Source organism: Aplysia californica, unplaced genomic scaffold, assembly GCF_000002075.1.
Source record: "Aplysia californica isolate F4 #8 unplaced genomic scaffold, AplCal3.0 scaffold00427, whole genome shotgun sequence".
NCBI classification, from domain to species: Eukaryota; Metazoa; Mollusca; class Gastropoda; order Aplysiida; family Aplysiidae; genus Aplysia; species Aplysia californica.
The window spans coordinates 44,821-57,405 of NW_004797697.1; positions in this window are offsets into that span (position 1 = coordinate 44,821).

Below are 12,585 nucleotides of genomic sequence, written 5' to 3' on the forward strand. Positions count from 1 at the left end.
CACTCACTCACTCACTCACTCACTCACTCACTCACTCACTCACTCACTCACTCACCCACTCACTCTCTCACTCACTCACTCACTCACTCACTCTCTCAATCAATCGATTAATCAATCAATCAATCAACTACTTAATCAGTCATTTTTTCAACCTAGGAGCAAACCTATCAGAACGTTTAACCAATCAAATTACCAATCAGCCGGTTGATTTATACCATGATCTTTTTCAGAAAAGAAGGTGCAAACCACACCAGGTCACCCGCCAACCACCCACTCTTTCCCATTTTTCTTTTTTTCTTTTTTTATTTGTCCGGTGTCCTGATTTTGGTGCCTGTATTTGTTGGTTACGTAAACATGTACTGACATGGTGCAAATTGTTATGTTTTCTCGAAAAAACGAAACTTGAAAAAGGGGACTTGTTTAGTCGATGATGATGGTGATGATGATGATGATGATGATGATGATGATGATGATGATGATGATGATGATGATGATGATGGTGATCATGGTGATAATTATTTATAGTGACGATGATGATGCTCTGATGTTGGAAATAATGAGCATAATGTTAGTCTTAGTGTTAAGTGTATTTATGAGGCAGCGTGGGGAATCAGGCTCTCGTCAAAATAATCAAAGTGAAGAAATTTGCATTTTTCCGCAGGTTTGTGAATTTTCATCAAATTTTTGTTTTTGGGCTCAACACCTTTCATGCCCATTAAAGAACTCATTTCTGTGTGGATTTTTCTGAAAAACGTTGATTAAAGGCACAAAAGATGTAAATTTTCAGTTACCACGGACTTTTAAGCTAAGGAAATAACACTTCTTTGACGGCCGTTTTCTCTATAATTTTACCTCTGAAAACAGGTGACCCCCACCTCTTTTATTCTCAAATATCTCGACTTGCATTTAAGATAAACGGATATTTTTTTCATCCAAATAAAGGCAAGTAAACAAGCTTTAAGATGATACCAATAACTATGCCCCAAAATTGACGAGAGCCTGATTCCACCAAGCTGCCTCACATTTCATTTTTGTTTGGCGCTTCCTCCAGATCCCCGCCAGGCTGTCCTGTACCCGCCTTTTCCACCTTACCTGGTCGGAGATGTTCCTGGTGGCTGACGTCACGCTGTCCAGCACTATGACGTACACGACCAGGCATTTCACCAGACTCAGGTGACCCATGCTTTGTGTCAGGCTACAGCAGCACGTACCTGGGCGTGGAGGGAAGGGGGCTCTGAAGAAATGAATAATGACAGTAACAACAACGACAACAATAATAACAATAATAATAATTATATAATAATAATAATAATAATGATAATAATAATAATAATAATAATAATAATAATAATAATAATAATAACAGCAACAACAATAATAAAAAAATTAATAATAACAATAATAATAATAAGAAGAAGAAGAAGAAGAATAATAATAACAATAATAATAAAAATAACAATTAATGATAATACTACTAATAATATATTATCGTCTCTTGCAACTGTTCAGATATACTGTACTTAGGTATCTTACAGGAGATAAGAATATAGGGGATTTACGTCCTGAACAACATAATTTAGGCAGTTTAAGATGCAGGCTACCTCAGCCCTACTTGTCAGAGCTGATCAGATCCGAGAAGGATATAACATCCAAGGCTAACACGACACCTAACCTAAGTCGCGGACGTATAAAATTTATACAAAACCACAGCGCTGGCGTAATAATACAATACAAAATCACAGAAACGAAGGAGAATCCGACACACGAACACATGCACTCACGCTGGAAGGCCAACTCTGGAATACGCGGTCAGAGTTAGCGAACATAATTGGCAATTCAAATACATCAGTCGAGTCCACTTAAAGTGAACACTGATAATCGGAACACAGCTATAAACCGAAAGTAAATAGGATTCCCGTATTTTTTTTCCTTTCTTCTATTCCTGCAATCTCTTTACACCGCACACCTGCCAACCCCGGAGATTTTTGTTTAACGGTAGGGCCTACTTCTTTGCATCAACTTTGCACCAGTTTAAGTGACGCTACCAAAAGCAAAAAGATTTTTCTTCTATCACGTAGGTATCTCTCTCTCTCTCTCTCTCTCTCTCTCTCTCTCTCTCTCTCTCTCTCTCTCTCTCTCTCTTTCTCTCTCTCACCCCCCCTCTCTCTCTCCCCCCCCTCTCTCTCTTTCTCCCTCTCTCTCTCTCTATATATATATATATTATATATCTCCTCCCCCTCTCTCCCTCTCCCCCCTCTCTCTCTCTGTCTCTCTTTCTTTCTTTTCATCTCCCTCTCCCTCTCCCACTCCATCTACCCCCTTCTCCCCTCCCCCTCTCTCTCTCCCTCTGCCACTCCCTGTCCCCCATCTCCTCCACATCTCTCTCCCTTGCTCTCTCTCTCTCTCTCTTTCTCTTAACAAAATACAAGCACTATAACTTTAAAAAAATGAATTAAAATAAAAAAAACCAAACGCGAAAACATTTAGCCTGTTATCATCATAAAGTGCCAGATCCTCAACAGACATCGGCGATCATGGTTGTCAGGGGTCAAATATTGTGTCTGGAACTATATTTTCTTGTGGATTAACACTCAGGAAATGTGTTAATCATTATCGCTTTTCCATGTTGCAACTTGATAATCCTATTTTCCATTGACAATCAATACGCCCAGGGAGAAAGGATGAGGGAATTGTAGGTCACCAAACTTTGGTCATATCAACAATAGGTTCTATCTGAGGTACATGCGTACGCCCTTTAGGACATTGTGTCATTTCTTTCTCAATCGCAGGCATGAGATTATACAGGACAGGACATTTGATACAACAGCTAATGGCATTTCTTTGTTTTTTATAATTTCAGTGATAATAAAACTAACAAATGGAAGGCACAATGTTTGACTTATGTCTTTCGTGACCTTTCATTTCTTCTCTCGGATGCTCTCAAACATTCGATCCATACACACTGAAGTATTATGTCCCAACAGGGCGGAATCATACGCTCGTCAATTTTTGGGCATGTTCATTTATTGATATTATCTAAAAGCCTGTTCATCTCTATTTTTGGGGCATGTTGATTTATTGATATTACATAAAAGCCTGTTCATTTCTATTTTTGGGCATGTAGATTTATTAAATAATAAATAATAAATAGCGTTTGTATAGCGCATATCTCCGCTCAACAGCAGACTCTACGCGCTTTACATTATATTATTACCCCAGCAGACCATAGAACACTCTGAAACATTCTCAGCTTCCCGGGAAAGCATACAGTGCAAGCAGCCGATTAAGCGCTCAAACACTAACAAACTGACAAGATCTTTCGCTGTCTATAGCCGGGTACCCATTCCCACCTGGATGAAGTGAGGAAAATTCGTGTAAAGTGCCTTTCCCAAAGGACACAACGTCGGGCCCCTGACGGGATACGAACCTGCGACCTTACGGTTGCGAGTCCGAGTGCCTAAATTGATATTTTGTAAAAGCCTGTTCATCTCAATTTTGGGGCATGTTGATTTATTGATATTATCTAAAAGCATGTTCTTCTGTCTATCTTTCCATGAAACCCCCCCCCCCCCCTCGTATCTTGAATAGAAGTTGGGATATTTGCGATTGAACTGGGTGAGGTCGTCTGGTTCAGGGGGTAAAGTTAGCGAGAAAACGGACGCCAAAATCTGGTGATTTCCAATTGAAAGTCCTTGAAAAAGGAGAATTGACATTTTTTGAGTCTTCAATAAACATTTCACAGTAAAATCCTCACAATAATGTTTTTTTAAAAATGAACATAAAACGTGTTGAGCCAAAAAAATTTTTTTTTTTTAATCGATAAAAATGCCAAACCGGCGGAAAAATCCCAATATCTTCAATGTCATCATTTTGACGAGCGCCTGATATCACCATTGTATGACTCACATATTATCCAAGTTTTTCTCCGCCCCCCCCCCCCATCTGTTAAAGATTTCCAAATATGGGCATTATATTATGATCATAATAATTTAGATATTGTATTCCCCTTTACAAAGTTATTTGGCGATGTACTTTTTCAGTTTCGTTTTAGTATGAGTTTTACGGCACTTGCAGCACAATATAAGTGCCGAAGATTAGAGGCGTTACAAGAGAGAAACAAACACAAAAAAGGAGGAGAGATAAAGACGATAGATCTTTGATAGGAAAAAAGGAGCATACCACACCGGAGCACCAGCCAGCCACTCACGCAATGCAATCTAGCGTGAGTGAGTGAGTGAGTGAGTGAGTGAGTGTGTGAGTGTGTGAGTGAGTGAGTGAGTGAGTGAGTGAGTGAGTGAGTGAGTGAGTGAGTGAGTGAATGAGTGAGTGAGTGAGTGAGTGAGTGAGTGAGTGAGTGAGTCAAAGAAAAGTACCTACCAGTAATATATAATATATAGATTTGGCACCCCTATCAACGCTATTAGGTTATTGAAGAGGTGGGACCTCCAAGTTTTAACGCCCATCTCCAAAAGGACAGAGCCAAATGGGAAATTCGTGTAAAATGCTTTCCCCAAGGACACAACATCGGACCAAGCTGAGGTTTGAAGCCCCAAACCTGCAATCTCATGATAACGGGTCCAGGAGCCTAACCACTATGTTACCAATTTCATCATGGAATAGTACATGTAATCTTAATGATAAAACTGCGTTTACATTGCGCATGTTCACCCTCTACAGAATTACAATGCATTTTAAAACTTTTATTACCCCAGCAGATCCTGGAACACTGTGAAACATTCTCGGCTGCCCGGTAAACTTTCATAGCAAACTGCAGATTGCATGCACTCAAACACTGCCGGTAACAAACTGACAAGATTTTTCACTGTCTATAGCTGGGCACCCGTTCTCACCTTGGTGAAGTGAGAAAATTCCTAGTGTAAAGTGTCTATCCAAAAGGACACAACTTCAGATCGCTGACTGGATTCAAACCCACGACCTCATGGTTGACAGCCCGAGAGCCTGACCACTAGTTAGTAGGCGATCAACACATGAGCATAGCTTCTTCCTATTTTACTCACTTGCTTTGCCTTTTAGGAGGAAATTACTTCGTTTAATGAAGCTATTGTTACCTGATGGACATATGGCGTTTTGTGAAAAAGCCATCAATAGATATATTGCATTTTGTCAAAAAGTGATTATTAAATGATGTCTACTGGTCATGTATTCATGTATTGATTTCAAATTTTTTGCATGAGGTCACCTTTCAATGTTGTCTTTTAAGAGATAAATAAAAATATCAGTGCATCAACAGGATAGGTTCAACAAGACAACGGCAAATATCTCAGCTTGACAAAAATGGATATATGGCGTTTTGTCATGAAGCCCTTCATATATGTAAAGGAAGTAATATCATTTTTTTCCTTTCATTTTCTCTTTCCCCCTTTTTCCACTTTCACAATATCCCCCCTCCCCTCACCAAAGTTCCCACTCAGTTTGTCTACATCATGACTTTTGCTTTTCCGACTTAGCACGTGTGTTTGGGTTTTTCCTTTGCTTTCACCACTCAAGTCAAACTCGATCCATTATCCTGCACTCCACATACTTTAACCCTATCCACGCGCACTGGGGTCATTTTGTACCCCCGGGGTTGTATTCTTCACATTTTAAAATACTTCTAGTACGAAGATCTCTGTGAAAGTTTCAGTATTTCTCAAAAAAGCCATTTTGACAGACTGCTATGCAAAGCGTACGGATCGGATTGACGAGTAAATTATTTCCTCTTTGGAAAGTGGTGGCACAGAGTTGCCCACGTCGTATGGATACGATAGTAAAACATGACGTACAGATAGGGTTAAGTAATGGCGGACATCGCCTTGTTTGAACGAACGTTACTATCTCTACGCTGTTGTCGAAAACATGACAGCGCATTTGGGTGACATCGCAGTGGAATCAGGCGCTCGTCAAAATAAGGAAATAAAAAACAAAACAACAATTTTTTCCCTCCCGCTCAGCACTTTTAATCTAATGTATTTATTTCTTATTTATTTATTCTTTGGATTAACACTTTTTATGACCATCTTAAAACAAACAAACAAACGAACAACACATTTCTGTGTGAATTTAAACGTTAAAAAATTGATAAACGGTACGCAAATGTACATTTTCGGTTTCCAAGGAGACTCAAGCTTCGGACGTCACCCAGATTTAGAGGCAATTTTCTCGTTTAACCTTATCCGAATGTCATGTATTACTGTCGTATCCATACAACGTGGGGAACTCTGTGCCACCACTTAACCCTATCCGTACGTCGTTTTTTTACTATCGTATCCATACGACGTGGGGAACTCTGTGCCACCACTTAACCCTATCCGTACGTCGTGTTTTACTATCGTATCCATACGACGTGGGGAACTCTGTGTCACCTCTTTCCAAAGAGGAAATTTATTCGTTAATCCGGATCCGTACGCTTTGCATAGGAATCTGATCTGTCAAAATGATTTTTAAAAGAAATACTGAAAGTTTCAAAGAGATCTTCGTTCTAGAAGTATTCTAAAATGTGAAGAATACAACCCCGGGGGTACAAAATGACCTAAGGGCGCACGGCTCTGACACCGACCCCCCCCCCCCAACCTCCTTCAAACGCAAATATCTCGTCTCTTACTCAATACAGATGGTTATTCTTCGCATCAAAAGCAAGACAATCGGTCGCTTTTAAGCATAAGGGGACTATCCCGAAAAGAAGCTGCTTTGAGAAAAGCAAAGTTAAAGTTTTGCCCCTTGTTCAGTTTTTTTAAAAAGACAAGGAGACTTTTCTCTATAACAAAACAAACAATAATATAGACACCAATGAAACCAAACTTCTCCTATAGGTAGGGCAATGTCCACTTTTGGTGTAGGTCAAGATTTCAGGAAATCCTTGAAATTGGCGCTCACATGACCTTATGAAGTTGCGAGCGCTGTAAAACCCTCTACTATAATAATAAAACCCTTGAAATCTGGGTTAGCCCGCTTGTCCTTAAAAGCGACCAAAATGAACAAACATCAAAATGATTCCAATAACTCTACATACACCTCAAAACTGACGAGCGCCTGATTCCACCGTGTTGTGACACACTTTTATCGCTGACCCCACTCCGAGAATCTAGGGCGTTTGCAATTTTCATAAATTACAAACAGACAGACGGAAAGACAGACAGACAGACAGACAGACAGACAGACAGACAGACAGACAGGCAGGCAGAGAGACAGACAGACAAAGGGACAGACAGACAGACAATTAACGTACACTTCTAACAAAGTCTGTTGTCAAGGAACTTGTCGTTTTCTCGTGTTTTCCCCCCACGTTATTTAAAAACTCTTATTTCTCAAAGTTAAACATGTTCATAACCTAGAACTTATCAGACGGCATGAATTTAACTGATTAATTAATTAATTAATCCATCCATCCATCCATCCATCCATTTATTTACAGGGGTGATGGGTGGAACTGATCACCTGTGTGTAGTTTGATAAGCTAAATTTTAGTGACAAGGGTGAATGAACGCAGAAAACATTAACATTATTATATCTCCCACACAAGAGCGAAACACCCCACTAGGAATTGCGTGACTCTCTAGCCTGCTCGAATGAATCGTTTATTGATTCTCTCTTGGTAAGGGGTCAGCTCCATATTCCCTCAGCTCCATGTTGCCTCACCCAGGGGAAGCAAGCCAGTTTGTCACAGACCCAGTTTGCTACAAACCCAGCTTGTCACAGGCCCAGTTTGTCACAGGCCACGACTGTGCCCTGCATGATGGAAGTTATCACTGACACTCTCAAAAAGAGTAAATGAATGATTGATTGATTGATTGTATGAATTGAATTTTATTTTTCAATTGTTTTTAACGAAAAATAAAAATTCAGGCTCTGAAACTCTTTCCTGATCCGTTTGCCGAAGTGGGTACACCCATTTGTTGAAGTGGTTCTAATCCGTTTGTCGAAGTGATTCTAACACATTTGCTGAAGCGGTTCATAACGCATTTAATTGCCGAAGAGGTGCACTATCATATTATTATCATCCGAATTTTGCTACTCATTGCCCGGCCCTAGTTTATTGTTCTTATTCTGGAGCGACCACGAGTGACAAAGGACATTTTCAGAATGAAACATGATCGTGATTCCATTAAACGCTTATCAGATTGCTCAATGTTCGTCCATTCAGAGAGACACTCAACACATTCGTGTCACGACGTGGTGGAATCAGGCGCTCGTCAATTTTGGGCCATGTGGAGATAGTGGTATCATCTGAACGCTTATTCGTTTGCCTTGCTATCTTTGGACCCCCCCCCCCCTCCCATCTATCTTGAATAGAACTCGAGATATTTTAGATCTAAGATGGTGGGGTCGACAGGTTTCTATGGTAGAAATAGCGAGAAAATGGCCGCCAGAGTCTGATGATTTCCTTAGCTTGACAGTCCACGGAAACTGAAAACTTACATTATTTGTACCTTGAATCAACGTTTTTCAGTAACCCCCCCCCCCCCAGAAGTGTGTTCTTAATTGGACAACAATTTATTCTGGGGTTAAGCCTAAAAACAGAAATTCAAAAAAATTGTCAATCGGGCAGAAAAATGCTATTTTCTTCAATTTCACTGTTTTGACGAGCGCCTGATTTCACTATGTTGCCTCACAGTTTTTGCAGAGGAAGTGCAATTAGGAGGCTACCTGTCCCCATCTCCGCACTTAGAGCTCACAGACATGTTTGTCCATCTACGATCAAAAGGTTGTTTTTTTTTGTTTCAGTCGAGTTTTACGGCACTTATCGAATGAGTGTTTTATGTGATGTGATGTGGGCCAATGGCCTTAAACATTGAACAAACTTACTCACTCACTACTACGGCACTTGAAAAACAATTAGGTCGTAATATAAGTGCTGAAGATTAGAGGTGTTGCAAGAGAGTTACAAACACACATACAAACAGAGGAGAAATGAGGGGGATAGATGTGTGGTAGAAAGGGTGGAGCAAACCACACCTGAGCACCCGCCAACCACCGGAGCTCAAAGTTTGAAAGAAATCGGTTTAAAAAACGTAGAATCGTATTCATTTTGATTGCAGAAAAATATTGAAATGAGAAAATCAAGGTAAAAAATATATCTAGATTACATCTTGAGCAAAGAATATCCCATGGTAACCCCAAAAGCAGATCTGATGAGGTTTAAACTTGATTCTGTAAAAGGTTTCTCCCTCTGTCGATCGTTGGGGTAATCGAATTGGACAAATAACAGACCAGCACTATGACTAAAAAAAACCACCCTTTCGTCCTTCAATTAGCTGGTGTGTCTGTGTTTTTTTAGTAAGAGTTTTAAGGCACTTATAACACAATAAAATCGTAATACAAGTGCCGAAGATTAGAGGAGCTACAAGAGAGTAACAAACACATAAAAGAAGTAGGGGAGATAAAGATGATAGATGTTTGATAGGAAAGAAGAAGCAGACCACTCCAGAGTAGCGGCCAACTACTACCCGCTTAGTTGGTATTTGTGAATCTTTCTTTTCAAAGTACGTAACACCCGCTGTCGTCTCTTTTGAGTCCTCAACATTCCTAAAAGAGGGATCTCGGGGTCAAGAGGTTACGACGCTTGTCTCTCATTCAATAGGTCCTGGGCTCGAAACATGACAGCGACGGAACATTTTCTTCTCTAAAATGTTTCCCTTCACCTCCTTTCCCGCTCTCAAACCATATTATTCTGTCGTCTGCTTTCGTCTCCACTTTCTGCCCACACCTGGAATGGGCTTTCTTGACCCCCAGTCGCTTTGTGGAGTTCCCAAGGCCCTCAGTCCATTAGGCTCGAGACCTACCCGAGACTTACGTAACATTCGGAGGTCCCGCCTCTTAAATAACCTAATAGTGTTGACAGGGACGTGGCCTTGGACGTGGAACCATTGTCTGTGGCACAGCGTTTACTCGCTTCCACGTCGCACACAGAAGACCAAAGTTTTTTTGTTTTTTGCTAAATGTTTTTCGGCGCTCGCAACTGCATAAGGTCATATGAGCGTGCGGGACACATTAAACATTTTCAGAAAGTAGGAAATTTTTAAAGTTTGCCGGGGTGGCGGCCGAAGCCTACTTTTATCTATTTTAGACAACCAATTGATTTTTAATGTGCGCAACGTGCACACAGGCCCTTCGAGATTTTTCGCTCTTGTCCGAGAAGGCTAAGTGTAGATCTTTCCAACCAGAAGATCAGGGGTGATGCTGAAGACAGCAGTAAGAAGGAGCCAAGGAGTAGCAGTAGAAAGGTTGCAGAAAGAGTCAGGAGCCCAGAAGAGGGGGCAAAGGAGGTGATGAGGTGGGGCAGAAAGTGGAGACAAAAGCAGACTACAGAACATTGCTAGAGAGCAGGAAAGGAGGTGAAAGGAGAACATTTTAGAAAAGAAAACTTTTCGGTCGCTACCGGGATTAGAACCCGGGACCTTTGAATGAGAGGCGAACACCTTAACCTCTAGGCCATGAGAGCCTCCTGACCCGGGTTCGAATCCCTCTTGGGGAGATGGTCTTCTTGTTAAGACTTTGTGTCTCAGGCAGCCGGAATTGACAGAGAGGGACGAATCCCCCCCCCCCTTTCCCAATCCTTTTATTGATTTAAATTGTGTTGATAGTGGCATAAAATACTTACATTAAAACAATGACGGAGGAGAAACACAGAAAGTCGAAAAACGAATCAATTTCCTGAATATTTTGGGATTCGAACAGTGGCCAATCGCATCAAATCTCAGCAAAACTTCGATGCAGTTAATTGACTGTTTGTCTTTTCATGTTGGGGGGGGGGGGGGGGGAGGCTACACCCCCAAAATCAAAATTCGGCTCAATATCATGGAAATTGAGTTGTAGGCATTTTTAGCTTCCTCAGCCTCTCCTACAACTATTTCATGGCATAAGAACCCCCCAAAACCATATTTTTTCCCATACCGAGCATGTTTGTAACCGCCATTTCCTCATAAAGTCAGTATTTTATTTTTCTTTATCGACCGTTTTCTCAAAATGCGACTTTTCTCTGTACTTTTTTAAATAACTCCACCATTTTTCGTCTAATCTTCATGCAATTTTCACAGAATGAAGAGAAGAGGTAATACTAAAAATTTGTCTCTTAAATTTTTGATATATGGAATAGATTTTTGTTGGTGGTGTCTGGAGTGTGGATTTTCACGGATTTTTCGCAAACTTGAATGCTACCTCAGGAAAAAATTCATTGTCGCATGCAAAAAAACCAATCAATTTCCATGAGCGATAACTGCGGTATTCATTACGTAAGACGTGTCAATAAAATCCAATATGGCGGCGTATCCATGGAAACGCAACTTTTTTCTCAAATTTGATTGCGGATTTTAAGACTCCTTACTATGCTTGTTATATGTGTGAAATTTGGTAACATTCGTTCCAGTTATAAGCGAGATAGCCTCCAGGTGTAGCCCCCCCCCTCTTAATAAACACAAAGAAGACAGAGGTTTGCGTGGAAAGTAGGAGCAAACCTCACAGGAGCTTCCGCCAACCATCCTCTTCAATAGTTTGTTGGTGTGTAGAACTATGCACTTAAATACACACAAACACAAATATACACACACCCACTCATTCAAATACACACAAACACAAACATACACGCACCCACTCATTCAAATACACAAACACAAACATACATGCACCCACTCACTCAAATACACAAACACAAACATACACGCACACACTCATTCAAATACACAAACACAAACATACACGCACACACTCATTCAAATACACACACACACAAACATACACGAACACACTCATTCAAATACACAAACACAATCATACAAGCACACACTCATTCAAATACACAAACACAATCATACAAGCACACACTCATTCAAATACACAAACACAGACATACACGCACACATTCATTCAAATACACAAACACAGACATACACGCACACACTCATTCAAATACACACACACAAACAAACATCAGTACACAATCCTACATACATAAACAAAAACGCATTCACATAGCGTACATATTGTATTTTATTTTCAGAAAAAAAATTTGCAGATTTAGAATCTAATTTAGTGAGCAGCTCTGAGAAAACCCGTCGAGTGATGCGGAATTCTATTTTGATATGTCTCCGAATAGGCTTTGAACGTCATTTTTTTATATAAAAAAATTGAAAACGAGATTATACGGAATTCAGAAAGATAAACCACTTTTACAATATTATGTTTCAGGGAATTTTCTCATGCATGATTCTAAATATTTTTAAAGAATTATTTTTGAGGACATTCCGTCGCCGAATTCCTAGACCAACAGAGGGAATCTTTACTCAATCGGATGAATGCTTTCTTTTCACGGGAACCATACATAGTATATATCAAAGGAAAGAAAATGTTATTGTCGTTCCGGGAAAACCCAGTGTGCGTGTGTGAATATTTCAACATCACAAATAGTTACAAGAGCTGCGTGTTTTAGTTTCACTTCATAATAATAATAATAATAATAATAATAATAATAATAATAATAATAATAATAAATAGCATTTGTATAGCGCATATCCCCACTCAACAGCAAGCTCTATGCGCTTTACACTATATTATTACCCCAGCAGACCATAGAACACTCCGAAACATTCTCAG